This window comes from Nycticebus coucang, chromosome 18 (assembly GCF_027406575.1).
Source record: "Nycticebus coucang isolate mNycCou1 chromosome 18, mNycCou1.pri, whole genome shotgun sequence".
Taxonomy (NCBI): domain Eukaryota; kingdom Metazoa; phylum Chordata; class Mammalia; order Primates; family Lorisidae; genus Nycticebus; species Nycticebus coucang.
The window spans coordinates 43418762-43445473 of NC_069797.1; the positions used below are offsets into that span (position 1 = coordinate 43418762).

A 26712-nucleotide genomic window follows, 5' to 3' on the forward strand; every position below is an offset into this window, starting at 1 on the left:
GTGGCTCAGTCGATAAGGCGCCGGCCCCATATAACAAGGGTGGCGGGTTCAAACCCGGCCCTGGCCAAACTGCAACCAAAAATAGCCGGGCGTTGCGGCGGGCGCCTGTAGTCCCAGCTACTCGGGAGGCTGAGGCAAGAGACTCGCTTAAGCCCAGGAGTTGGAGGTTGCTGTGAGCTGTGTGAGGCCACGGCACTCTACCGAGGGCCATAAAGTGAGACTCTCTACCAAAAAAAAAAGAATCAACCCAATCAGGTGGTGCCTGTGGCTCAGTGAGTAGGGTGCTGGTCCCATATACTGAGGGTGGTGAGTTCAAACCCAACCCTTGCCAAACTGCAACAATAAAAAAAATTAAAAAAAAAAAAAAAAAAAGAATCAACCCAATCAATCCAAGTGTAATAGCTTGCCCCTATAATCCTAGCTACTTGGGAGCCTGAGGTAGGAGGATCATTTCAGCCCAGAAGCCAAAGTTTAAGAGCAGCCTAGACAAAATTATGAGATCATATTTCAATTTTAAAAAATCAAAACAAACATGTCCTATATCTAAATCACCATAAGAAGCCACTATCTCCCAAGTAATCCTTTATATCATAGTCTTTCATATCCATTAAGTTCTATATATTCCTTAAACTGATCTAGATCTACATTGCTCCTCCCCAACTCTTCTACTCTGCTCTCTGGAACTCAAGGTCTATCATCAGCAAATCTCTTATCTTCAGCCTCTTCTCTGAACATTTTGTTCCTTCATCTTCTTACATTAATTGATACTTGACTCCTTTTGAAGATACCACTTTCCTTAATTATTGTGTTAAGACATTTATACTCTACACTTAGAAGATTTGACATGTACCCTTGTAAAATGCACCTAAGTGTAGTCCGACCATGTACACAGCTATTCTTTAATAAAAAAAATAAAATAAAGATACCATTTTCCTTGGAGCCCTCGAAGGCAGTGCCGGTTTGCTCTTTCTTTTATTTATTTATTTATTTATAATTTTTTTCTTTTTGACACAGTTTAATTTTGTCACCCTTGGTAGAGTGCCATGGGGTCATAGTTCACAGCAACCTCAAACTCCTGGGTATAAGCAATTCTCTTGCCTCAGCCTTCCAAGTAGCTGGGACTACAGGTGCTCTCTACAATGCCCGGCTATTTTTAGAGACAGGATCTCATTCTGGCTCAAGCTGGTCTTGAACCTGTGAACTTGGGCAATCCACCCACACCAGCCTTCCAAATGCTGAGATTATAGGTGTGAGCCACCATGCATAGCCACCAGTTTGTTCGTTTGTCCCTTAGATTATCCCGCCTTGGGTGGCACCTGTGGCTCAGTGAGTAAGGCACCGGCCCCACATACTGAGGGTGGTGGGTTCGAACCCAACCCTGGCAAACTGCAACAAAAAAATAAACGGGCATTGTGGTGGGTGCCTGTAGTCCCAGCTACATGGAAGGCTGAGGCAGGAGAATTGCTTAAGCCCAAGAGCTGGAGGTTGCTGTAAGCTGTGATGCCACAGCACTCTACCGAAGGTGAGAAAGTGTGACTCTGTCTCTAAAAAAAAAAAAAAAAAAAAAAAAAGATTATCATCTCTTAATGGAGATGAGAGATTATGATAAAAAGGATTACTTGGGAGATAGTGGCTTCTTACAGTGATTTAGATATAGGGCATGATTGTTTTGATTTTTTTTAATTTAGGTGCAAAGCTATTGGTAGGGTAGGTTAGGTGTCTTCCTTGTTCTTTATTATGACCTACAGATCAATGTACCTCTTTTCTTTCTAAAAACCATGTGAAACTCATACTTTTTATTATTCTCTACTCACTACCATTAAAGTCTTCAACAGACTTTCATATCACATGGCTTCTATTCGAATAGTTTAGCACCTACCTTACTATCATTTCCTCTATCACAACTCTTTAAGAGTTTTAGTTATTTCAGTATCTACAGAGATGATCTTTCTAATGCTCAGACATCTCTGTTCCTTGACTTCCTCACCTCCAATGATCTTGCCCACCACCTTAACTTAGCCACCCACTCCCAAGATCATCCCCTAAGCCATGTCTTACTAATGACTAAACTTCCAAAATCTTCATTTAAAGCATTCCACTCTATCCCTACAACTCCTATCTTTCTATCCCACTCCCTATAGTACATGGACTTCAACAATTTTAACTCCATCAGGACCCTGAATCAATTTTCTTTCCCTGAGTTTAGGAGTTTTTTTGTTTCCTTTTTTTGAGACTAAGTGTTGCTCTGTCACCCCAGGTAGTGTGCAGTGGTGTCATAGCTCACTGCAACCTCAACTGTATTGGCTCAAGCAATCCTCCTGGCCTCTGCCTCCCAAGTAACTGGGACTACAAGTACCAACCACAATGCCCAACTAATTTTCCAATTTTTTTGTAGAGAAGCGTTGCTCAGGCTGGTCTCAAACTCCTGAGCTCAGGTGATCCTCCTGCCTTGGCCTCCCAGAGTGCTAGTATTATAGGCATGAGCCATTGCACCCAACCTAAATCCATTTTCTCTTCAATTTTCACTATCTGCCCTCCTTGGCCCATCATTATAACTATTCCTTTGGATAAACTCTCAAATCTCTTGTCTATTTCTCTCCCAAACTTACTTGGTAAAATTCTGGTTAAATCCAACTCTCTTCCTACTTAAGGCAGCATCGAAACAGCTGAACGTGACCAAAGTAAAATTCAAATATAATGACTGGTCTTCTTTTAATTTATAACTACTAACTTTAAGCGAGCCTGTTATTGTTGTTTAACTTACTATAGGTATTTTTTTTTTTTGTAGAGACAGAGTCTCACTTTACTGCCCTCGGTAGAGTGCCGTGGCGTCACATGGCTCACAGCAACCTCCAGCTCTTGGGCTTATGTGATTCTCTTGCCTCAGCCTCCTGAGCAGCTGGGACTACAGGCGCCCACCACAACGCCCGGCTATTTTTTGTTGTTGTTGCAGTTCGGCCGGGGCTGGGTTTGAACCCACCACCCTCGGTATATGGGGCCGGCGCCCTACTCACTGAGCCACAGGCGCCGCCCTACTATAGGTATTTTTAAATTAACTTATTCACTCCTCCTTCCTTCTCATTTTCTTTTTTTTTCTTGAGCCCAAGAGTTTGAGGTTCCTGTGAGTTATAAAACCAGGGGCACTCTGCCCAGGGTGACAGAGTAAGACTCTTTCTCAAATAAAAAATTTTAGGCCTCATAATTGTAGCTCATAAATAATCTCTTATGTTTTATCTAGATTCAGATCTGAAGTTCAAGAAGCAAAGGTTATGTAAAAATAAATGTTTCTTTGTTCAGTTTTTTAGAAGCCTGCATTTTTATTTTTTATTTTTACTTTTTATTTTCTTAAATTTCAGCATATTATGGGGGTACAAATGTTTTGTTTACATGAATTGATTTTGTACAGTTTGAGTTCAAGTTATAAGTATGGCCCTCACCTGGACAGTGTGCATTAGAAGCCCACATTTCTAAAGTATATATTGTTTTAAAAAGTTATTTGGGGTGATTTATGATAGGTAAAAAGTACCCTACTAAAGATCATAACCATTATAAATGAGAATGAAATAGGACAACATTAAATCTAGCCTTATATAAGACAGGATTTTCTTCTGCTTGATACAAATTCCAGTAATCTAAGTAATTTCTACCTGATAAAGGAATATGCCCTTAGGAATTCTACTGGTTAAATAGTTCAGTTTCTGAAGGAACTATTTTTAAATAAGCCTTAAATATACACCAAACCTCCAATACAGCTGGCAGCTTCAGAAAAGCCTAATTACCCACTTACTCTTTTAACTATCCAAAGAAACCAATCCAGTGACTACCATGGTACTTATTACCTGCTGTGAGCACAGTCAAATGGATTCCCCACTGTTAAATTCAGAAAATAAACTAGAATAAGGGGGGAAAACGAAAAAGAAATAGGAATGCTGACAGGAGAAGTAACAAAATACAGCAACCAGGGACAAAATGAGAATCTCAGTTTAGCTTTTGAAACTGAGAAAGATGTGAGAAACTATTTTTAGGAATTCTATGGGAAATATCTAGGAAAATGCTTTCATTCACAGTGGTAAAATAAAATTCAACTAAGAACAGAGCAATTTACTGTGATTTTCTTTAAGGCTACTCCCTAGGGAACCAGAGAAAAAAATTATAGTTTGGTGTTGGAAAAACCTGTTAGAGCACGTAAACGAGAAAAATGATAAAACTCAAAGAAAAAAAGAAAATATGATGGACTATAAAACTTTTAAAATGTAGAACCACAACACAAACGTGTGTGTTATTTTGATATTGAGAAGAAGAAATAGCTGGCAAGTAGCACCAGGCTTCAAAATCATTTTACTTTCCAGCTTTAGCTTCTCTTCTGAATTCACTATAAAATTGGTTCTGTGCTGCTTAAGTTAAACCAAGAGAAGCAGCATCAAGCTGAATAAATATGATTGTAGAGCTACTATCTATTGCAAAATGGTTTTCAGAAAGGTATCTCCCTAATGGAAATGATGAATTATAACCTTAACCATCAAAATATATCTGGGCTTGGGCAGCGCCTGTGGCTCAGTGAGCAGGGCGCCGGCCCCATATACCGAGGGTGGCGGGTTCAAACCCAGCCCCGGCCAAACTGCAACAAAAAAATAGCTGGGCATTGTGGCGGGCGCCTGTAGTCCCAGCTACTCGGGAGGCTGAGGCAGGAGAATCACCTAAGCCCAGGAGTTGGAGGTTGCTGTGAGCTGTGTGATGCTACGGCACTCTACTGAGGGCCATAAAGTGAAACTCTGTCTCTACAAAAAAAAAAAAATATATATATATATATATATATATTTATATCTGGGCTTTGCCTTATTAAAAGTCACGGAGTAAATGGAGTAGAAGAAATAGAAGAATATATACTAACATAAAAAAGTGCTATAATATTCTAGCTAGAAAAACAAATACATAATAATGGCAGTAATTATGATAATAATAAATTCTAAGCCTCACCAGAAAATAAAAACTCAACACATTAGGTGTACTGTTTAATTTCCAATTAATATAGACAGTTCTTAGAGTTATTGAGGGAATCTCTGTTAACTAGATTAGTAGTGGTATATAATATATATTTGGATTGTCCTTTATGTTTACAAAGGATTTTCATATATGTTATCTTGGCTAGCCCACACTGAACGCTATTAGATAAGTATTAAAACAAAATCATAGAATTGGAAGGAACCACAAAAGTCATCTATTCAACATTCAATTTGCAGGGAAGGTTTCTCTGTATAGTAACCCTGACATCTGATTAGTTTCTCTTGTAATTTTTTTTAGTGGCAGGAAATCATGAGCAAAGCCTTATGGAGAATGAAGAAGGCTTAACTGAGTTTTTAAAAAAGGCAAGAGAAAATTCTACTTCTAACAGGTATTGTTTTGTTTTGTTTTGTTTTCTTTTCTCTTTTGAGACAGAGTCTCACTTTTTGGCTCTTGGTAGAGTGCTCTGGCATCATAGCTCACAGCAACCTCAAACTCTTGGACTCTAGCAATTCTCTGCCTTAGCCTTCTGAGGAGCTGGAACTACAGGCGCCCACCATAAATTTTGGCTATTTTTAGAGACGGCAGGGGTCTCGCTCTTGCTCAAGCTGGTCTGGCACCTGTGAGTTTAAGCAATCCATCTGCCTCGGCCTCCCAGAGTGCTAGGATTACAGGCACGAGCCAACCACGTCTGGCTCCAAGTCTTATTTTCTGTTCATGGAAAATTTATTATGGGCCAGACATTGTCTTAATGTACATAATGTCTTTTAAGATTTACAACAACCTGTAAGGAGTAGCTAATAGGTGCTTAATTATTTGGAATATTTTACTTGAAATTATTTTTTCCCCAAATGTTTTAATGACCTTTAAAATCTCATTAAATGGAGAAACTCGAAAAATTCATGTTGAATAGTAGGCATAGCTAAAGATAAGGTATGATGATTATTATTATTATTCCCATTTTACAGTTGAGAAAATTCAGGTACGTGAATTAGCTCTAGTTATACTTAGGATGTAATAGGGAGGAACCAAGAACATACATCTTTAACCTACTACTCCAATATTAATTCCATTCACATTGTAAAGTAGATAAGCTACAATGCATTTTAATAGAGATAAACATTTAAAAATCTCTTAAATTTTCAACAAAAATAAAAACTGGGCTCGGTGCCTGTACCTCAAGAGGCTAAGGCGCCAGCCACATACACCTGAGCTGTCAGGTTAGAATCCAGTCCGGGCCTGCCAAACAACAATGACAACTACAACCAAAAAATGGCCAGGCGTTGTGGGGAGTGCCTGTAGTCCCAGCTACTTGGGAGGTTGAGGCAGGAGAATCGCTTGAGCCCAGGAGTTGGAGGTTGCTGTGAGCTGTGATGCCATGGCACTCTATGTAGACCAGGGCAACAGCTTGAGGCTCTGTCTCAAAAAAACCCAAAAAAGTGGTTTTTGGCTATAATAAGAGAATTTAACACAGCGAACTCTGAGTTGAATCAGAGTTATCAAGATGTAAGATCTACTGACCACATGTGATTCAGCGTAGTCTTTGGTCATTACAACTGTACACCACTACAAAAACAAGCACAAACAGCCATAACTTACTTTCTTTCTCTCTCTCCCTCCCTCCCGTAAGAACACCACCAAATGACAATCTTTGGAACTGGATAATAAATAATTGTGGGAGATAATGAGAAATGTCCAAAATTTAGATTTAAATTAATTTTTCCATAATGTGTAATTTTTAGTGAATTTATGGAAAAATCATAAAGTAAGCAAAGCTTTCTCTAAGATCAGGTCTTATTCACGTTATTTCTTTATCAAAATTTGTTCTTTAGTTAAGGTTTAGTGTTTGCCAGCCAGCTTTCTTCATACCTTTTTTTTTAGATGAGTCAGCCCACACTCAAGGTTGGGTATAGGGTTATAACTCTACCCCTGGATAAGGGCACTTTACCTCTATGGCATTCTTCTTAAAATCCCATCACCAAGTTTAGTCTTTTGGAAAACACTATCAGATAAACCCAAATTGAAAAACATTCCATGAAACATCCAGCCAGAGCACCTTAATACTATTAAGCTCATAGGAAACAAGAACAACTGCCACAGACTACAAAAGTATAGGAAACACGATGACTAAAGGCAATGAAATATCCTGGATGGATCCTGGAACAGAAAAGGATATTAGTGAAAAAAACTGATGAAATAAATTAAGTCTAGAATTTAATTAAAAATAAAGTACCTGGGCAGTGCCTATGGCTCAAGGGGTAGGGCGCCAGCCCCATATGCCAGATGTAGTGGGTTCAAATCCAGCCCCAGCCAAAAATTGCAAAAAAAAGAAAGTACCTGTGCTGGTTGGTTTCTTAGTTTTGTCAAAGGTACCATAATAATGTAAGGTGTTAACATCGGGGGATATGTAAGATTATGATATCTTAGCTTTCCCGTAAACCTAAAATTGCCCATAACTAAAAAGTTTTGTGTTTTTTTAACTCTGCTCAAGACTAGAGGCTTATAAACTCATTCATTACCTTGCTGATTGTAAGACACAGGAAAAACCTTTAACACAATGGCATGTATATGTGTTTAAAAAAAAGAAAAAAGATATAGGAAAAAACAAACCTTTTCCTTTTTTTTTTTTGAGACAGAGCCTCGAGCTGTCACCCTGGGTAGAGTGCATCACAGCTCACAGCAACCTCCAACTCCTGGGCTTAAGCAATTGTCTTGTCTCAGCCTCTCAAGTAGCTGGAACTACAGGCACCTGCCACAATGCCCACCTATTTTTTGGTTGTAGTTGTCATTGTTGTTTGGCAGGCCCGGGCTGGATTCGAACCCGCCAGCTCTGTTATATGTGGCTGGTGCCTTAGCCCCTTGAGCAACAGGTGCCAAGCCCTTTTTCTTAACACATTCTTTTTTTTTTTTTAAAAAAACACCTTACTTCTGACACCAGACATATTGTTTTTTTTCCTCTACGAATCAAGCAATTTTCTAGCAGATGCCAAATGTGTGCTCTATAATTTGATCAATTCTGAACTATCTACCCTTATCCATGTTACAGGGCTCAAGTCCCATAAGACTGCTTCACTTCAGATGCCACTTATAAGTCCAAGGTTGTGAACTATACTTCTGACCAACATGACATAAATTGGGAGGTTCTCATGATACTCTCCTTGGGTTCAGTTAATTGCTAGAGCAGTTTACAGAAATTTGTTACAAAGGATATTTCAAAGAATACAAATGAACATCCAGATGAAAAGACACATAGGGTAAAGTTCAGAATGTTTCCAAGGAATTTCTCTCTCTATGGAGTTGGGGTGCATTACCCTTCTCAGCACAGAAGTATTTTTGTTCACTAACCCAAAAGTTCTATGAATCCAGTCCTTTTCTGGGTTTTTATGGAAGCTTCATTATGTAAGCATGATTGATTAAGTCACTGGCCACTGATGATCTGTTCAACCTTCCTGGGACTCAAAGCACCTACAGTCTGCTTTTGTTTGTTTGTTTGTTTTTTGTTTAGAGAATCTTACTCTGTCCCCTGATTAGTATGCTGTGGCATCATAAACAGTGGTGTCATAGCTCACAGCAACCTCAACCTCCTGGGCTCAACTCATGCTCTTACCTCAGTCTCCCAAGTAGCTGGGACCACAGGCACCTGCCACAACAGCCAGCTAGTTTTTCTATTTTTAGTAGAGACGAGGTCTCGCTCTTGCTCAGACTGGTCTCAACTCCTGAGCTCAAGCAATCCACCTGCCTCAGCCTCCCAGAATGCTAGGATTATGGACCTGAGCCACTGTGCCCATCCTAAGTTCCTACATTATGATCCCATGTTTGGTTCTAGATAGCTCCAAGATGAGGGGTCTGGTTGCCAGGGGCACCAAACACGAGTAAAGGTATCTTAAAATACAACAGAACAGCCTTCAAATAACCCCCTTGATATCATGTGTAGATTATTTCTTATTTCATCTGGTCCTAAAGCCCACGCCTCTTTTTTTTTTTTTTTGTAGAGAGTGTCTCACTTTATCACCCTCGGTAGAGTGCCGTGGCATCACACAGCTCACAGCAACCTCCAACTCCTGGGCTTAGGCGATTCTCTTGCCTCAGCCTCCTGAGTAGCTGGGACTACAGGCACCCACCACAACACCCGGCTATTTTTTTTGTTGCAGTTTGGCCAGGGCTGGGTTTGAACCCGCCACACTCAGTATATGGGACCAGCACCCTACCCACTGAGCCACAGGTGCTGCCCAAGCCCACACCTTTCTTTACTGAGGTCCTCACTATTCTTTAGTACACAGGAAGGTGGTTGAATGTTATTCCCTATTCCTATGTTTCAATGGAATAGAGAAAAAAATATTCAGGGAATTGTTTTTAAAATGGAAGACTTCTACTTGTAAGAAGCTGGGAAATGGCCACTCCATTGTAACAAGTAAAAAGCTGAAGAAGTTGAAAAAAATCAACAACTCTTAGCCAGCACAGTGGCTCACGCCTACAATCCTAGCTTTCTGAGAGGCCAAGGCATGGCATGGTGCCCTCTCCACAATAATGAGTGAGTTCTCGCTTTATCAGTTCATGAGAGAGTTGGTTGTTTTAAAGACAGTCTCCTCTCTCCGTCCAAGAGCTCAAGATTCCTTGAGCTCAGGAGTTGGAGACATGTTTGAGCAAGAGTGAGAACCTGTTTCTACTAAAAATAGAAAAACTAGCCAGGTGTTATGGTAGGCACCTGTAGTCCCAGCTACTCAGGAAGCTACAGTAAGAGGACTGCTTAAACCTAAGAGTTTGAGGTTGCTGTGAGCTATGATGAAGCCACAGCACTCTACCCAGGATGACAGAGTGAGACTCTGACTCAACAAAAAACAACAATAAAAAAGAAAATGAATGGAGATACTCTATGCTAATATTAATCAAGAAAAGGTAGACATAGCTATATTAATTTCAGACAGAGTAGATGTCAAAGCAAGTAAAGTTATCGGGGTAAAGAGGCACATTACATAATAATAAAGGGTTTCTCCACGAAGACATAATAATTTTTAGCATATATATGCCTAACAACAAAATATGTGAGGCAAAAGCTGGTAGAATCTCAAGGAAAAATAGATGAATACCCTCACTATAGTTAGAGACTTTAACACCTCTCTGTCAGAAAGGGATAAAATGCAGCAGGTAGAAAATCAGTAATAACATAGTTGAACTCAACAACAACATCAGGATATAACTGACGTATGTGGATTTCCTAATCCCACATCAGAATACATATTCTTTTCAAGTTCACATGGAGCAACAACAAAATAGACTAAATTCTAGGCCATAAAACATACATTAATAAATTTAAATAAATAGAAATTATACAGTGTTTCCTTTCAGACCACAACAGAATTAAACTAGAAATCAGTAAGAGAAAGATAACTAGAAAATCCTAAAATATATAAAGATTAAGCAACATATTTCTAAATAACATCTGCATCAAAGAAATCTCAAGGGATATTTAAAAATATTTTGAACTAAATGCAAACGAAGGAAGAACTTACCAAAATCTGTGGGATATACAGAAGCAAAAGTAGTAAGAGGAAATTGATAACGTTAAACGCATATATTAGAAAAGAAGTGTGTTAGTCTATTTTGCACTGTAGTAAAGGAAGGCTGGAGGCTGGGTAATTTATAAAGAAAAGAACTATGCTTGGTTCACCAGCATCTGCTTCTGGTGAGTGTTTCAGGGGGCTTCTAAACAAGGTTTAAGGCAAAGGGCAAACAGCTAAGTCACATGGGGAGAGATGGCGCAAACAGAGGGAGGAGACTGTCTTTCAAACAACCAGCTCTCTCATGAACTGATAAAGCAAGAACTCGCTTGTTATTGTGGAGAGGGCACCATGCCATTAATGAGGGATCCACCCTCATGACCCAAATCCTGCCAGGCCCCACCTCCAACACTGGGGATCAAATTTCAATGGGATATTTGGATGAACCAAACATCCAAACCACATCAAAAAGAAAAATTTAAAAACAACCATCTAAGCTTCCAGTTAAGAAACTAGAAAAAGAAGAGCAAATTAAAACCAAGATGAGCAGAAGAAAAGAAATAATAAAAATTAAAACAGGCTTTGCACCTGTAGCTCAGTGGTTAGGGTGCCAGCCACATACACCAGGGCTGTCAGGTTTGAACCTGGCCCAGGCCTGCCAAACAACAATGACAACTACAACAATAACAGCAACAAACAGCCAGATGTCGTGGTGGACGCCTGTACTCCCAGCTACTTGGGAGGCTGAGGCAAGAGAATGGCTTAAGCCCAAGAGTTTGATATTGCTATGAGCTATGACGCCATGGCACTCTACCGAGGGTGACACAATGAGACTGTCTCAAAAAAAATATGTTAAAACAGAAACCAATGAAATTGAAAAGAAATCAATAGAGAAAAAATCAATGAAACCAAAAGCTGGTTCTTTGAAAAGCCCAATAAAATCAGTAAGTCCCTGTCCAGGCTCACTAAGAAAAAAAAAAAGAGAAGACACAAATTATTAATGTCAGAATCAAAAGAAGGTATATCACTATAGATCCTACAGACATTAAAAGTCTAATAAAAGGAATACTCTGAAGAATTCTATCCCTAAAAATTTGATGATCTACGTGAAATGGAACAATTCCTTCAAAGACACCATCTGCCAAAGCTCAAAACAAGAAATTAATCCAAATAGGCCTAGATCTAGTAAATAAATTGAATCAATAATTAAAAATTTCCCACAATATAAAGCACTAGGCCCAGATGAGTTCACTGGGGAATTATACCAAATATTTAAGGAATAAATTATACCAATAATCCACAGTCTCTATCCAAAGATAGAAGTAGAGAGTACTTCCTAACTCATTCTATGAGACCACCATCACTCTCATACCAAAACTAGACAAAAGAATTACAAGAAAACAGACCAGTATCTCTCATAAACATAGATGTAAAAATCTTCAACAAGATGTTAACAAATCAACATTCAGAAATCAATTAATGAAGCAGGCAAAGTGGTTCATGCCTATAATCCTAAGCACTATGAGAGGCCAAGGCAGGAGGATCACTTGAGGCCAAGAGTTCAAGACCAGCCTGAGCAAAATAGTGAGATCCTATCTCTAGAAAAAGTAGTTGGATGTGGTGGCACACATCTGTAGTCTCAACCACTTAGGAGGCCAAGCCAGAAGGATTTCTCAAGCCCAGGAAACTGAGGCTGCAGTGAGCTACCATGACAGAACCACAGATGGATTAAATTTGAAGTTGCAGACAGCTCTGATGACACCATTGTGCTCTAGCCTAGATGACAGACTGAGACCTATCTTAAAACACAAACAACAAAAAATAAAACCATTATCCAAAATATTCAAAGAACTCACAAATCACAACAATAAGAAAACAATGTGATTAAAAAATGAGGCAAATACCTTAAGAAAGACCTCACCTAAGATATACAGACAGCAAATAAAAATATGAAAAGATGATCTACATAATATGTTATCAGAGAAATGCAAATTAAAACAACTGTTACACATCACTATACACCTGTTAGAATGGTAAAAGTCAGAAGAAGGAGCTAAATTGTATGCCCACTCTGGAAGACAGTTTGGCAATTTCTTAAAAAGCTAAATATTATACAATCTAGCAATGAATTGAAAACTTATTCCTACACAAAACTTGTACATGAATGTTCACAGCAGCTTTAGTCAAAATGGCAAAACTTGGAAGTAACTAAGATGTCCTTCAGTAGATGAATGGATAGGTAACTCTGGTGTATCCTGAAAATAAAATATTACTCAGCACTGAAGAGAAATCAGCAATCAAGCTCACTTATTTGATATTACTGAGTAAAAGAAGCCAATGTGAAAATAGCCTGGTGTTGTGGCAGGCGCCTGTAGTCCCAGCTACTCGGGAGGCTGAGGCAAGAGAATTGCCTAAGCCCAAGAGTTTGAGGTTGTTGTGAGCTGTGACACTACAGCACTCTACTGAGGGAGACAAAGTGAAGACTGTCTCTAAAAAGAAAAGCAGCAGCCAATGTGAAAATTCTACGTACTACATGATTCTAACAATGTGACATTCTGGAAAAGGCAAAACTGTGAGAGGACAATAAAAAGAGCAATTGATTGCCAGAGGTTAGAGGGCAGGGAGGGATGAAGAACCAGAGTGCAGAGGATTTTTAGGACAGTGACATGGTCCGTATACTATAATGGTAAACATTTGTCATAAATTTGTCAAAACCCCTAGAATGTATAATACCAAGAGTGAAGCCTGATATAAACTATGGGTTTTGTATGATAATAATGCATCAATGCAGATTCATCAATCGTAACAAATGTACTATTCCTGTGAGATATGTAGATAATAATGGAAGATATGCCTGTGTGAGGGCACTGGATATATGGGATATCTCTGTATCTTTCTCTCAATTTTGCTGTAAACCTAAAGCTGTTCCAAAAAAATAAAGCCTTAGACAAACAAAAAGCAGAAATAAGCAGGAAAAAAATAGAGGGAATTAATATGATCAGAATCAAAGAAGGAAAGTAAAGCCTCATTTTTTAATGTGTATATTATGGAATGGACACCCTCAAATAAACAACTTTAGAATAGTATCACTTTTAAATATGAATGGATGCACATCTAAAATTAATTCTCAGATTTGAGGGCGGCGCCTGTGGCTCAGTTGGTAAGGTGCTGGCCCCATATACCGAGGGTGGCGGGTTCAAACCCGGCCCCGGCTGAACTGCAACCAAAAAATAGCTGGGCGTTGTGGCGGGCGCCTGTAGTCCCAGCTACTCAGGAGGCTGAGGCAAGAGAATCACTTAAGCCCAGGAGTTGGAGGTTGCTGTGAGCTGTGTGATGCCACGGCACTCTACCGAGGGCCATAAAGTGAGACTCTGTCTCTACAAAAAAAAAAAAAAAAAAAATTCTAAGATTTGAAAGGGGCATATGTTATTCAAACAATATAAATGGTGCCAAGTCATATTATACAGTATTCTTTAATTTCCAAGTTTTACTTAGAAGACCAGGGTCTGTGAGTTAGTTTTAGTTCCAATAGTCATATTAATGTCCACGTTTTTCTAAACAATATTGTACAGCATATGGCATGGTATCTCAGCTGTAGCTATAAGCTAAACATCATAAACTGAGAGTGTTCTTACGTCAGCAGGCCAACTGCTTCCACTATATCAGATTTCTACTCTCTGCCAAAGTGTTTATGTATACGTCAAGGCTGCTAAAAATGAAAAATGAACTGAAATGGTTCTCAGAAGCAAAATGTGTTTTATAATTAAAATCCAAGGTATAGCTCAAGTGAACTCAAAGGTATCAATAGAACCAAAATTACTAATAAAGCTATGTCAGCCTACATGTTCTTTCTTTAGGTTATTATAATAGGTGAAAACTCTGATGAATTATTACATTAATTCAACTAATAATTACTATCTCTAAACATATACCAAAGGAAGATCTTTTTCTAACCCAGTGACCAAAGTTATATATAGTCCATTAAGAAAATTAAAACATCATGCTAATGTACAAGTCTTTCTTATATATTTCATTTAGTAGGCTTGGCATATGCTATCATCTTTATTGGTCAGATGAAGAAATTTGAGTTGAAAGAGGTTAAGCATCTTGCTCAATTATAGAGTAAGTAGTGTAGTAGTTTGGTCCTAATCTATAGGAGATCAGAGAAAAGAAAAATTACTTTTAACAAGGGCAGTAATTTTTGTACTACTGGCTGACATTTTAACACTTTAAATCTGATTTACAGGCTTATCCTTCAACAGACTTAATTCTGCCAAAAATTCAAAAGGTCTTTCCATGGGTACACCACTATCCTTTCCCCAAATTATGTGCTTATCTGGAAGATTTTACTAGCTCCAACAGCTTAGTTAAAAGCATTGGCTTTGAATTAAAATCTGCATTCTGGGCTGGGTGCAATGGCCTCTTGTAATCCTACCACTATGATAGGCTGAGACAGGTGGACTGCTTGGAAAAGAGCCTAAGCAAGAGCGAGTCTCTACTAAAAAAAAAAAAAAGAAAAAATAGAAAAACTAGCCAGATGTTGTGGCAGGCAACTATAGTTCCAGCTACTCAGGAAACTGAGGCAAGAGGATCATTTGAGCCTAAAAGTTTGAGGTTGCTATGAGCTGTGACGCAATGGCACTCTAATCAGGGCAACAAGAATAAGACTGTCTCAAAAAACCCCACTGCATTCTGATACCTTCTATCTTTGTTTGAGACAGAGTCTCACTCTGTTTCCCATGCTAGACTACTGTAGTGTTGGCAACACAGCAACTTCAAACTCTTGGGTTCAAGTGATCCTCCTGCCTCAGCCATCCAAGTAGCTACGGGTACCTGACACAACACTCAGCTAATTTTTCTGTTTTTAGTAGAGACAGGGTCTCACTCTTGCTTAGGCTGGTCTCGAACTCCTGAGCTTAAGTGATCCTCTTGCCTTGGCTTCCCAGAGTGCTAGGTTTACAGGTGTGAGCCATCATGGCTGGCTTGTGTGATCTTGAACAAATCAAACTTTATAAACAGGGGGCAAGTTCACTGTCCCTCAGACCATTAGAAGGCCAGACTATAGTTTAAAAAAAAAAACCTATGAACAAATTCCTATGCACACTGTACATATCTTATTTTGAACTAAAAAAACAAAACAGGAACAAATATAATCACACCACCTCATGTGGCCTGCGGGCTGTAGTTTGAGGACCCCTGATTTTCTTTCTCTTTTTTTTTTTTTAACATGTGATGATTAGTGTGATTATTCTTTGTTTTGTTTTGAAATCTCCAACTAAGGTGAACGTTCCTCAGAAGTGAAGGCCATGTCTTATCCTGAAGTTTCTTGGTGCTGTCTTTTTATAAGGTTAGATGGTCAGGTGATGGATCCTCAGGGAGAAGGATGGCATCATAGGCAGACTCACATCCCCTGAGAGGATTCCACACAAGTTCCGGAGACTGTGAATCTGCTGAGATACCAAACCCACAGATATCTTGCCCCAAAGGGACTACACAGATGGAATTAAGGTTACTAATCAGGTACTTTAAGATAGAGAGATTATCTTGGATCATCTGGGTGAACCCAGTGTAATCACACAAGCCATTAAAAGCAGAGAAGTAAGAGGAAGTCCAAGACTCTCAAAGGGCAAGAACCACTCAACACAATGTGCTGGGAACTTTTCTTTTTGTTTGTTTTTTTTGTTTGTTTTTTTGAGACAAAGTCTCACTATGTTGCCCTCAGTAGAGTGCCATGGTGTCACAGCTCACAGGAACCTCAAACTCTTAACCGGATGAGAGTTTTGTTTTTTGGGTTTTTTTTGTAGAGACAGAGTTTCACTTTATGGCCCTTGGTAGAGTGCCATGGCATCATACAGCTCACAGAAACCTCCAACTCCTGGGCTTAAGTGATTCTCTTATCTCAGCCTCCCGAGTAGCTGGGACTACAGGCGCCCACCACAACGCCTGGCTATTTTTTGGTTGCAGTTCAGCCGGGGCCGGGTTTGAACCTGCCACCCTTGGTATATGGGCCGACGCCTTACCAACTGAGCCACAGGCGCCGCCCAACAACCTCAAACTCTTGAGCTCAAGTGATTCTCTTGTCTCAGCCTCCTGAGTAGCTGGGACTATAGGCTCCTGCCACAGCGTCCAGCTATTTTTAGAGATGGGGTCTCACTCTTGCTCAGGCTGTTCTCAAACCTGTGATCTCAGGCAATCCATTTGCCTAGCCTTGAACTTTTCATTCATCTGTAAAATAAGCCTAATATCTACCTTTCAGGAATGGTTGTAAGAATTGAAAGACATAATTAACACATGGTACTTAATATACAGAGTGACAGTATTTAGTATTGTGCCTGGTTTATAGTAATTCAATAAAAATGATCATATTATTTTCTTTTTTTATAGTGGTAACTGTGTGGGATTATATTCTTTATCAACTATAATTCATCCTTTTTCTTTTTATCCTCTATACTAGTTAAGAATATTTTTGAGGATCTGTTTTATGCTCTGCTAACCCATCAATCCTACCCTGACTCCTGGTCTTTTATCAAAACATATAATCATATTATTTATTTTGGTTTATTATCTGGTTTCTTCCTTTAGAATGCAAACATAATGAAAGCAGGAACATTATTTTATTTTACTTTATTTTGAGACAAAGTCTCACCTTGTCACTCTCGTAGAGTGCTGTGACGTCATAGTTCACAGCAACCTCAAACTCTTGGGCTCAAGTGATTCTCTTTTCTTAGCCTCCCAAGTAGGTGGGACTACAGGTACCCACCACAACACCTGGCTTTTTTTAGGGATGTGGTCTCACTCTGGCTCACGCTGGTCTCCAATTCGTGAGCTCATGCAATCGACCCGCCTCAGCCTCCCAGAGTGCTAGGATTACGGGCGTATGTCTCTGCACCTGGCCACGGACTTTATTTTTTTACTCACTGCTTATCTCTAGTGTCTGGCAAATGGCAATCCTGAAATATTTGTTGATTATCTGACTAAATGACTGACTAAATAAACGAATAGGACATGGTCTTTTCTCTTGATGATCCAAGACTTTTATTGGGAGGATACACTAGTTAAACAGATAATCTGAATATAAAATGTAAGACAGATTTATAATTGGATGCTATAGAAACACAATAGATGGCCGGAAAGTTTCCTAAAAGAGATGATGTCTCTTAGCTCTTTAAATACATTTTGCTTTGATTCTTAAGTTCTGCTTGTTAGTTTTCTCCAATGCAAATGCAAAAACAAAAACAAAACAGGCCAACTAACATTTATTCAAACTTTATAATGTTTCAGACACTATTTTAGTGATTTTCATTTAATAACTTCTTTAATCTACAAAACAGTTCTATGAGATAGATACTATTTATATAGTGAGGAAACTAGCACAGAAACCATAGTAACTTGTCAGAGGTTACATGATTCAATATCAGGCATTTTGCTCTTAGTCATTCCAATGAATTATCTCTCAAAATTAATCAAAATGCTTCTTTTAAGTGAAAGAAAATACAATTGGCATTAGAAGGAGGCTTTCTTCTATAAGCGAGGAATTTAGATTAAGAACTTAGCTACAGGCCAGGCATAATGGCTCACAATTGTAATCCTAGCATTCTGGAAGGCCAAGGCCAGTGGATTGCTTGACCTCAGGAGTTTGAGATCGGCCTGAGTAAGAGCAAGACCCTGTCTCTACCAAAAATGGAAAAAACTATCCAAGCAGTGTGGTGGGCACCTGTACTTCCAGCTACTTGGAAAGCTTAGGCAAGAGTATCACTTAATCCCAGGAGTTTGAGGTTACTGTCTCAAAAAAAAAAAGACCCTAGCAACAAGTTACTCATTTTCTAGAGTGGTAAATTCTCACCCAATGCATTTTTCATACTATAATAATTTTTCAATACAAATGTCCTATAGCATTATTCTTTTTTTTTTTTTTTGAGACAGAGTCTCAGTATGTCACCCTCAGTAGAGTGCCGTGGTGTCAGCTCACAGCAACCTCAAACTCTTGGGCTTAAGGATTCTCTTGCCTCAGCCTCCCAAGTAACTGGGACTACAAGTGCCTGCCACAATGCCTGGCTATTTTTTTTTTTTTGAGACAGAGCCTCAAGCTGTCATCCTGGGTAGAGTGCTGTGGCATCACAGCTCACAGCAACCTCCAACTCCTGGGCTCAAGCGATTCTCCTGCCTCCGCCTCCCAAGTAGCTGGGACTACAGGCACCTGTCACAACACCTGGCTATTTTTTGGTTGCAGCTGTCATAGTTGTTTGGCGGGCCTGGGCTGGATTCAAACCCGCTAGCTCAGGTGTATGTGGCTGGCAACTTAGCTGTTGAGCCACAGGTGCCGAGCCAAAAAAAAAAAAGGCGGCCAGGCCTTGTGGCTCAAGCCTATAATCCCAGCACTCTGGGAGGCCAAGACAGTAGATTGCTTGAGCTCACGAGTTCAAGACCAGCCTGAGCAAGAACCAGACCCTGTCTCTAAAAAAAAGCCAGGCTTTTATTTATTTATTTATTTTTAGAAACAAGAGTCTCACTTTATTGCCCTCAGTAATAGAGGACAGTGCCGGTAGAGTGCTCTAGCATCACAGCTCACAGCAACCTTCAACTCCTGGGCTTAGGTGATTCTCTTGCCTCAGCCTCCCAAGTAGCTGGGGCTATAGCCGCCTGCCACAATGCCCAGCTATTTTTTGTTGCAGTTTGGCCGGGGCTGTGTTCAAACCCACCATCCTCGGTATATGGGGCCAGCGCCCTACCCAATGAGCCATAGGCGCCACCCTCAGGCTTTTTTTTTTTTTTTTTTTAAATATCCGGGCTTTGTAGTGGCCGCCTATAGTCCCAGCTACTCAGGAGGCTGAAGCAAGAGAATCACTTGAGCCCAAGAGTTTGAGATTGCTGTGAGCTATGATTTCATTGCACTCTACAGAGGGCAACAATGTGAGACTCTGTCTTACAAAAAAAGAAAAAAAAAACCCTAAAACTAAGTTTTTTTTTTTTTTTTGTAGAGACAGAGTCTCACTTTATCACCCTTGGTAGAGTGCCGTGGCGTCACACAGCTCACAGCAACCTCCAACTCCTAGGCTTAGGCGATTCTCTTGCCTCAGCCTCCCAAGTAGCTGGGATTACAGGCGCCCGCCACAACGCCCGGCTATTTTTTTGTTGCAGTTTGGCCGGGGCCGGGTTTGAACCCACCACCCTCGGCATGTGGGGCCGGCGCCCTACCCGCTGAGCCACAGGCGCCGCCCACTAAAACTAAGTTTTTAAAATAGTGTTTCTGCCTAACAATCATGCCCTATGGGGACTGAATCTAGAACATGTTTGCTGCTACCTATAAGGAAGAAGGGACGGCAATTAGCTGTTGACAGCATCTTCCCCACACCTGTAACGTACAGAGTGTCATGCCAGCTGTAGTCCATTCCCTCTATAGCCCAACCTTGAAGACTAATTTCTTCAAGTTGTGAAATGGACATAATATAAGGAAGACAAATTAAATGACTTGCCTAAACTTACTCAGGTGGGAAGGGTTGGATGAGAATTTCATATGAAATTCATGCTCTTTTTTTTTTTTAGAGACAGAGTCTCACTTTGTTGCCCTCAGTAGAGTGTTGTGGCATCACAGCTCATAACAACCTCCAGCTCTTGGGCTTACGCGATTCTCTTGCCTCAGCCTCCCGAGTAGCTGGGACTATAGGCACCCACCACAATGCCCGGCTATTTTTTTGTTGCAGTTTGGCTGGGGCTGGGTTCAAACCCGCCACCCTTAGTATATGGGGCCGGTGTCCTACCCACTGAGCCACAGGGGCTGCCCGAATTTTTTTTTTTTTTTTTTTTTTTTGAGACTGAGTCTCAAGCTGTCACCCTGGGTAGAATGTTGTGACGTCACAGCTCACAGCAACCTCAATCTCTTAGGCTTAAGCGATTCTGTTGTCTCAGCCTCCCAAGTAGCTGGGACTACAGGTGCCGGCCACGACACCTGGCTATTTTTATGTTGCAGTTGTCATTGTTGCTTTAAGTGGCTTGGGTTGGGTTCAAACCTACCAGCCTAGGTGTATGCGGCTGGTGCCCTGCTAACTGAGCTAAGGGCGCCGCCAGTGTGGTAGATTTTGACAACTGGTTATTTCTTTTTTTTTTTCCTAAAACAAACCTGGGTTACATTTATGTTTTAAACCAGTGGTTCTCAACCTTCCTAACGCCACATCCCTTTAATACAGTTCCTCATGTTGTGGTGACCCCCACCATAAAATTATTTTTGTTGCTACCTCATAACTGTAATTTTGCTACTGTTATGAATTGTAATGTATATTTGATAACTGTAATTTTGCTACTGTTATGAATCGTAATGTATATTTGATATGCAGGATGTATTTTCATTGTTACAAAGGGGTTGCGACCCACAGGTTGAGAACCATTGTTTTAAACAATCCTTTAATATTTAACTTTTTATGTGCTAGGTAGAAATCTAATCATTAAATAACATAAATCTCCAAATCTTGTCTCCTTTCAGCAAAAAAAAAGATTAAAAAAAAAGAATATCCTGGGCGGCGCCTGTGGCTCAGTGAGTAGGGTGCCGGCCCCATATGCCGAGGGTGGCGGGTTCAAACCCAGCCCCGGCCAAACTGCAACAAAAAAATAGCCGGGCATTGTGGCGGGCGCCTGTAGTCCCAGCTGCTCGGGAGGCTGAGGCAAGAGAATCGCATAAGCCCAAGAGTTAGAGGTTGCTGTGAGCCGTGTGACGCCACGGCACTCTACCCGAGGGCGGTACAGTGAGACTCTGTCTCTACAAAAAAAAAAAAAAAAAGAATATCCTTATTTTTAGAGATGAAGTATGTGATACCTGTAACTTACTTGCAAATGGTTTAGCACAAATAGGCAGGTAGGCTTGGCACCACATACACTGAGGGTGGCAGGTTCGAACCCGGCCCAGGCCAGCTAAACCACAATGGCAACCGCAACAAAAAATAGCCAGACATTTGTGGTAGGTGCCTGTAGTCCCAGCTACTTGGGAGGCTAAGGCAAGAGAATCGCTTAAGCCCAAGAGTTGGAAGTTACTGTGAGACTGTGATGTCATAGCACTCCACCAAGGGCGATATAGAGAGACTCTGTCTCAAAAAAAAAAAAAAAAGGCAGATAGATAAATATAACAAGGCAAAAATGTTAATGATGTTGAAATTAAGAGTGGGCAACGGACACTCACTGTACTATTTTTTCGACTTTTTCAAACATTTGGAAATTTTCATAATAAAAAAATTAGGAAGAAAAATGTGAGTCAAATTATGTCTCTCTCGTGCTCGCTTCGGCAGCACATATACTAAAATTGGAACGATACAGAGAAGATTAGCATGGCCCCTGCACAAGGATGACACGCAAATTCGTGAAGCGTTCCATATTTTTTTGCAGCCCAATTCATAATTGCTAAGTCATGGAAGAAGCCCAAGTGCCCATCAACCCACAAATGGACTAGTAAATTGTGGTACATGTATACCATGGAATACTATGCAGCCTTAAAGAAAGATGGAGACTTTACCTCTTTCATGTTTACATGGATGGAGCTGGAACATACTCTTCTTAGCAAAGTATCTCAGGAATGGAAGAAAAAGTATCCAATGTACTCAGTCCTACTATGAAGCTAAATTATAGCTTTCACATGAAGACTATAACCCAGCTATAGCACAAGACTATGGGGAAAGGGCCAAGGAAGGGGAAGGGAGGGGGGAGGTTTTGGTGGGGGGAGGGTAATCGGTGGGGCCACATCTATGGTACATCTTAGAATGGGTACAGGCGATTGCACTAATGTACACAGCTATGATTTAACAATAAAAATAAATAAATTTTAAAAAAAAAAGAAAATTATGTCTCTCTCAAAAGCAAAGTTCCAACAATGGTCTATGAGGCCCTAAATAATCCAGTTATTCTCTCTACTCCCCAACTCTTAGCCCTAACTATCCCCATCACTCACGTCTTTATAAGCACACTGCCACTGTTTCTCAAACCTACCAGGCACTCAAGAGCTAAGCGTTGCCATTTCTTGGCCAGCATCACTCTTCCGCGATCCACTTGGGCTCTGAATATCAATGCTAGGATACCTTCTCACATGGATACCCTCTTCACATAATTCAAGCTCTGTTTTTATGCTAAGAAGATGCTCCCATGTGGATATCTTCCTCACCTCATTTAGGCTCTGACATCCCACAAAAGGATAGAACTGCTGCTTCCGTAACCTCACACAAACATCTTTCTATCCATGCCAGGCCACCCTCTTACACAGATGCTTTCCTCATTCCATTTGGGCCACCTTACTACATAGATAATCTCCCACACAGACATTCTCAACATCCTACATCAAATTACCCTTCTACATGGATACTCCCTTCACCAACACCCTGTGCCTCACTGCTCCCTCTCTGTTCAGACTCCAAATGATTCTGGGTCACCACCCTATCCCACACCTATGGGAGGATGCCCAATTTGTTTGGCCTTACTTAATGGCTTTTGGTTTGAGCTCTTCAAGAAAGGGGAACAAAGAAAGTGAGGAAAGGGGGGAAAAGAAGAGCTTAAAGTTTTTTTTTAAAAGTTTTCGTTGTGACAGACGAGATTACTTCTTGCTCATTTATCGAATTTATGTTGGACTGATGACAATGCAATTCATAGGAGGTAATGTATATTTAAAGTGTCACTATGTTTGCGTGTTTATATAATATTTATAATAGGGATCCAGTTTCACAGATGTCTGTTAACAAGAATGGGAGAAGAGAATTTTAAATAAATGTTAGCAAATTCGGCATATTTTTATATTGGTAGAGCCTAGGAGGTTGAGACTGTAGTGAGCTATACTCATGCCACTGATTGCCTTGGCATTATTGTTGAGTGCCTGGGAAGGTTAATCTGTATGTTAAGTATAGTTAAGCAATAACATTTCTACAAAGACAACTTCAAGTTGATTTGTAAATACGTACCAAGCAAGTCAATAGCATGCAATATGTTACAGTAAGCTGATGTAAAAAGGAGAAATAGGCTGGGCATGGTGGCTCACACCTGTAATCCTAGCACTCTGGGAGGCCCAGCTGGGTGGATTGCTTGAGCTGAGGAGTTTGAGACCAGCCTGAGCATGAGTGAGATCTGGTGTCTACTAAAAGTAACAAAAAATAGACGGGCATTGTGAAGGGAGCCTATAGTCCCAGCTACTCAGGGACTTGAACTCAGGAGTTTGAGGTTGCTGTGAGCTAAGCTGACGCCAAGGCACTCTAGTCTAGGGCAATAGAATGAGGCTATGTCTCAAAAAAAAAATTTTTTTTTTAATTTTTATTATCCTGAGTTTTATTTTTAAAAAATTGCTCCTGAGTATCAATGAATCATATCCCTATATGTATGAACAAGTTGTTTCAAATATACTACAGCACCCAAGATATACTGGTATTTATTAGGCTATAGAATGCATTATTATCTGTAATATAGTAAATAAAAGGTAGGCTGTAAAGAAACTGTACGTGAAAGCTACCGTACCAAAATGTAGTTACTATGTCAAACCCCTACCGAAATGGAGTCCCAAGACCATAAAGGGGAGCACTCATGCAAAAGTACCTGTACCAGGTCTTATCACAAGACATTCCTGCACATAGACCAGTAAAAGGACTTATTGCAAAAACTTCCTCAAAATTTCAGTGTTCCAGGGAGGCTGCCTACACAGGAATGCTTACCTAGGAATGGCTATCTCCACCAATGAACAAATGCCAACTCCTACAATGAGCTTTTGTGATCTACAGACTTTGTTTCAAAGCAAGATGTGTGGATTTTTTTCTCTTTGTCTTAAAAATCTCCCTTTTGCCCCAACACACCCCTCTGATATGCCTAAGATCCATCATAGCACACATAACCAGGATTACAGTCTCCTGCTATTCCCAAATAAACTGTTTGCTTTGGAGAGTCATTCTGTAACTTATTGTAGGTTGACATAGCTAACTAGAGAAAAGTTTTAACAAGTGGTTAGGGCAGAATAATTCCTCAAAAATAATTTTCAAGGGCGGCACCTGTGTCTAAGTGGGTAGGGCACTGGCCCCATATACTGAGGGTGGCAGGTTCAAACCCGGCCCCGGCTGAACTGCAACAAAAAAATAGCTGGGTGTTGTGGCAGGTGCCTGAAGTCCCAGCTATTCGGGAGGCGAGGCAAGAGGAGTTGGAGGTTGCAGTGAGCTCTGTGACGCCACGGCACTCTACCAAGGGCGATAAAGTGAGACTCTGTCTCTACCAAAAAAACAAATAAATAAAAATAATTCTCAAGTATACACATAAATTTTGTCATTTTTATAGTATGACAATAAAAAATATATACATCCCACATGGTCTAACAGGTGGGATAAAAAAATAAAATAAAAAACATATACAGTAGAATCTCTGTAAATTGACCACCCAAGGGACTGTAACAAAATGCTCAATAGACAGAGGTGATCAACATAAAGAACTAGGCCTACTTTATTGCTAGGTACATGTGGTGCAAGTCTGGTCTATTAATTAGGTCAACTTAAGGAGGGGATCAGTATAGGGGGGTGGTCAACTATGGAGGTTCTACTGTATATAGTTTCTTTGGTTTGTTTGTTTAGCCAGAATGTGTTTATTTAATATATATCACAATGGTTCAACCAGAGACTTAATTTAAAAAACAGAAACAAAACAAAAATAATACCATAGTTAAAGACAGGAGGCTGAATAGTCTGGGTCAGGGCTTGGGCTGGATACCTGGTTTGAGCAGGTTTCTTGCAGGTACTTATTAAAAGCTGTGGGGTTTTTACAGAGCTGTGCAGCATGTGTGTTCAAAAGCTGTGATGTTGGGTTCTGGCTGTAAAGCAAGGTGGTCCTGACACCATATAGGGCAGACCACTTGTTCTTCAGGATGTCCAGGCAGATATTACCCTGGGTGTCCACACTTGGGTGTAGCAGGGCATGAGGAACTTCACTGTGGGGAACTCTATGGAGAGCTTATACTTCGGGTCCTCATATAATGTGCCAGCTGCTCCATGGATGGTCCCTACCCATTTGAAAAGGTTGTCTGATTCAAGGAGGGCATTTGTCACTAGACAATATGAGGGTCATTAGCTCATGCTGTATACAGCCTTTTGCCCATGGGGTCCCAAGCGGCACCCCTGCTGGGCTTGGCTCCTTTATGGGCCACTGTGATGTTGGCATCAGCTGGGTTGAGGTTTGGGAAGGCTATCGGGGCAGGTCTGGTAGGGAGATAAGAACTCTGGAAAATAGGGCCACAACTGCAAATGTATGTGGTTTCTGCCATTTGCTGGCCCACAGCTCTTAAAACCTTTGGTATCTCTAAGGTGATTTTTGAATGAATGAATGACTGGAGCCTGGGGCATCCTAATTAGCCTAGGGATAGGCTAATTATTCCCTGATTGCCAGGTGAAACAACCAAGTGAGTAGAGTGTTGGAACTTTTAGCCACTAATAGCCAGCAGTTTAGTCAAACCTATGAACATAAAGAAGCCTCCATAAAAACCCAAACAACAAAATTCAAAGAGCTTTTGGATTGCTGAATACACCAAGGTATTGAGAGGTTGGTGTACCCAAAGAGGGTGTGGAAGCTCTGTACCCTTTCCTCATACCTTGTACTATACCTCTCTTCCATCTGGCTGCTCCTGAGTTATTAATATATTCTTTTAAAAGAGCTAAAATAGACCTTTCATTTGATCCCACAATCCCACTACTAGGTATCTACCCAGAAGAAAAAAAAAATATTTTACCATAAGGACATTTGTACTAGAATGTTTATTCAGCTCAATTCACAATTGCCAAGATGTGGAAACAACCTATGATTAATAAATTATGGTATATGTATACCATGGAATACTATTCAGCCATTAAGAAAAATGGAGACTTTACATCTTCTGTATTTACCTGGAAGAATTTAGAGAACTGTCTTTTAAATAAAGTATCACAAGAATGGAAAAGCAAGCATTCAATATACTTGATACTAATACAAAACTAGTAGATGAAAAACTATACACCTACATGAGAGAAAAATACAATCAAATTCAAGAGCAAAGGAGGTGGGGAGTTTGGTAACCTCTCACCTAATGGGTACAATGTAGGAGTATACGGCAAACCTTCTGGGTGAAGGGCTTAACTACAACTTGGACTTTACCTAACAAATACAAACAACGTAACCTGATTGTTATGTACCCTTATATTAATCTGAAATTTAAAAATACATATATATACACTTTTAGAATAAACTGGCA

General features: G+C 40.2%; 1 protein-coding gene, 1 non-coding gene and 1 pseudogene across 2 annotated transcripts in view; 1 reads left to right on the forward strand and 2 right to left on the reverse strand.

Annotated features, from left to right (window-relative positions):
- Nucleotides 1-26712, reverse strand: part of PPM1E (protein phosphatase, Mg2+/Mn2+ dependent 1E) — a 196642-nt gene that overhangs the window by 65131 nt on the left and 104799 nt on the right. The window lies entirely within an intron of this gene.
- LOC128571312 (U6 spliceosomal RNA) lies at nucleotides 21757-21863 on the forward strand. The gene has a single exon (XR_008375744.1). It is a non-coding gene; the product is annotated as a U6 spliceosomal RNA (small nuclear RNA).
- On the reverse strand, nucleotides 25155-25752 carry LOC128570172 (ubiquitin-conjugating enzyme E2 C-like; annotated as a pseudogene).